Genomic DNA, 4,175 nt, shown 5'->3' with positions numbered 1-4,175 from the left:
TGTGAAAGAGACTAAGAATTTTTATAACGTCATGTAGCCGTTAATATATTTTAAAAGATATGATGCAATTTTTTTTTTGGAATAAATATGTCCGTTATATATATATATATATATATATACATATATATATATATATATATATATATATAATTATAATGGACGTATTTATTCCAAAAAGAATTTAAATTGCATCATATCCGTTAAAATATATTAACGGCTACATGACGTTCACCAAAAGATGGAGGAAGTGAGGAAGCATGGATGTGGAAATCTTTTTTTCCCGAATACGATGTCCAGCATGTTAAAAGGATACCATTTGTTGTAAATATCTAATGGATAAACATTTGAAGAAGTTGGTGAAGACAGGATATTTTTACGGAAACATAAATCGTAAAATTGCCAACTCATTAATGAAACGGCTGTAATGAAAATATGTCTGCAAGTTTAAACGAACATGTTACATTTCAACTTGAAGACATATTTGTACGCGTTATTCATCCATACAAACTAAAGTTTTACTCGTTTCAAGTATCCTTGGTGTTTAATTACTATTTCTTGTTAATTTCAGTGTTATGTGACTAGTATTTTTATAGTTCATCAAATATTTAAATATAGTATTAATAGTTAAATATTTTCACCCAGATATACAGGTACATACATCTACGGTTTTATTTATATGAACAAGTTAATATATATATATATATATATATATATATATATATACATATGCATATATATATGTATATATGTGTATATATATGAGTGTATATATATGCATATATATGTATGCATACATATATTTATATATATACATGTGTATATATATATATATATATATACTAAATACTAATGGAAATTGAATGCTTAGTGAAAAACTAATGAAAATTGAATACTTACTAAAAATCTAAAAAGATTGACTGCTTACTAAAACAAAAAAAAAAATGAAATGCTTACTAAAAAAACTACAGAAAATTGAATGTTTACTAAAAATCTAAAAAAAATGAATGCTTACTAAACACTAAAAAAATTAAATGCTTACAAAAAAACTACAGAAAATTGAATGCTTACGGAAGAACTAAAGAGAATTGAATGCTTACTAAAAATCTGACATATTGAATGTTTACTAAATACTAAAGAAAATTGAATGCTTACTAATGAAAATTGAATGCTAAATACTAAATAAAATTAAATGCTTACTAAATACGAAAGAAAATTGAATGCTTACTAAAAAACTAAAGAAATTGAAATCTTACTAAATACTAAAGAAAATTGAATGCCTACTAGACACTATCCTCCAGTTTCTAAGGTCTCTCTGTATAGTTTTTTTTTCAGGAAAATCTGGCACTAGGATACTTCCTCTACAAGTATAACTTGACTAAATATTCAAAATAACATAGTATACGAAGCCCATATTAAATTTCCTCGCTATGACTACTCGACATCGGCTTTTACGAGGATTCATGTACCTTCTCTAAGTGATGTTGCTTATAGTAACAAAACTAAGCTCTATACTAAATAAATTCCAGTCTTGGGATCCAGTAAGACCAAGCGATCAAAAGGAAGGTATACTATTAAACTCTATACTATAACATATATAAATGTTATACTATAACATATATAAATGGTATAATATAAGATATATAAATGGTATGCTATACCATGGTATACTATAGCATATATAAATGGTATGCTATAACATATATAAATGGTATGCTATAACATATTTAAACTCTATACTATAACATATAAATGTTATACTATAACATATATAAATGGTATACTGTAACATATAAATGGTATACTACAACATATATAAATGGTGTGCTATAACATATATAAATGATATACTATAATATATTAAAATGGTATACTTTAACATATTTAAATTGTATACTATAACATATTAAAATTGTATACTATAACATAATAAACTCGTATACTATAACATTTTTAAAATGTATACTATAGCATATTTAAATGGTATACTAAAACATGTAAATGGTATATTATAACACATTTAAATGGTATACTAAAACATATTTAAATAATATACAATAACATATTTAAATGGTATATAAGTATATAATAGCATATTTAAATGGTATAGTATACTATAACATATTTAAATAATATACTATAATATATTTAAATAGTATACAATAGCATATTTAAATGGTATATTATAACTTATATAAATGGTATACAATAACATATTTAAATCGTATACAATAACATGTTTAAATGGTATAGTATACTATAACATATTTAAATTTTATGCTATAACATATTTAAATGGTATATTATAATATATTTAAATGGTATACTAAAACGTATTTAAATAGTATACTATAACATATTTAAATGGTATACAGTAACATTTAAATGGTATACAATAATGTATTTAATTGGTATACAATAACATATTCAAATTGTATGCTATAATATATTTCAATGGTCCATTAGGAGAGAGAAATTATGTTCGTAACTTTTTACTAAGTGTTTCAGAGGTAAAAGAGAACTTTTATGGTATATTCGAATATGTATGTATCTCATATATGTATCTCATATATGTATCCCATATATGTATCTCATATATGTATCTCATATATGTGTCCCATATGTGTATCTTATATATGTATCACATATATGTCTCATATATGTATCTTATATATGTGTCCCATATATGTATCTTATATATGTATCACATATATGTGTCTCATATATGTATCTTATATATGTATCTCATATATGTATCGCATGTAGAGATCAAGTGTTAGTCCAAAGGAATGGTCCCTTTGATTTTTCAGAAACTCGACATAAATAAAAGTATACAAATGCAAAATAGATTGGCTCGATTGGCACGTATTATCAAAATGGAATTAAGTCACCATTTGTTGATTAAATGGTATACTACAAAATAATTAAATGGTATACTATAACATATTTAAATGGTATACCATAACATATCAAAATGGAATTAAGTCACCGTTTGTTGATTAAATGGTATACTACAAAATAAATGGTATACTATAACATATTTAAATGGTATACTATAACATATCAAAATGGAATTAAGTCACCGTTTGTTGATTAAATGGTATACTACAAAATAATTAAATGGTATACTATAACATATTTAAATGGTATACTATAACATATTATAAAAATGGAATTAAGTCACCGTTTGTTGATTAAATGGTATACTACAAAATAATTAAATGGTATACTATAACATATTTAAATGGTATACTATAACATATTATAAAAATGGAATTAAGTCACCGTTTGTTGATTAAATGGTATACTACAAAATAATTAAATGGTATACTATAACATATTTAAATGGTATGCTATAACATATTATAAAAAGGGAATTAAGTCACCGTTTGTTGATTAAATGGTATACTACAAAATAATTAAATGGTATACTATAACATATTTAAATGGTATACTATAACATATCAAAATGGAATTAAGTCACCGTTTGTTGATTAAATGGTATACTACAAAATAATTAAATGGTATACTATAACATATTTAAATGGTATACTATAACATATTATAAAAATGGAATTAAATCACCGTTTGTTGATTTTGGCTTTTGGGTTGCATTTCGGTTACGACACGATGAAAATTGGAAATCTTGTCAGGTCGATATTTCCTGATCAATTCAGTTAAAAAGTTATACGAGCTTAAATTTATATCAGAAACTATATGGTTTCACAGTTCTCTATAATATAGTGTATTGTTTTTATGGTTTGATATGAATAGTGTCAACGAGAAGTAGCGTAACGGGATTCTTTTCTAAGGTATCATTTCTGTGACTAGGTAACTGACGAAGACTTGATTCTATTATGTTTTACTTATGTTCACCCCAAATAAGGCATATTATCACTTGGATGGAAGGGACTTCTATCCGGGATCATGTCTATGTCGGGAGTTGAGCATGAAGATTTCCGTTTAGATTAAATTTTAACTTCTAAATGTGAGTACTGCCAGGAAAGCAGGAAATAGCGAAGGAATTTCAAAATCTAAGAGTCTGAGGGAAGAAACTCTTAGAGTTGAAGGTTTTCAAACATCTAGATATCTCAGCAGTGATGGGATGGGATTTTGCTTCTCAAGGGGTAAGTTTAGGGGGGGGGGGTAAATAGTACAGTTGGGGAAACAAGCAATAG

The sequence above is a fragment of the Euprymna scolopes genome, chromosome 27, assembly GCF_053919585.1.
Source record: "Euprymna scolopes isolate OS-2025 chromosome 27, ASM5391958v1, whole genome shotgun sequence".
Classification (NCBI taxonomy): domain Eukaryota; kingdom Metazoa; phylum Mollusca; class Cephalopoda; order Sepiida; family Sepiolidae; genus Euprymna; species Euprymna scolopes.
Note: the sequence above shows the minus strand (reverse complement) of the source record.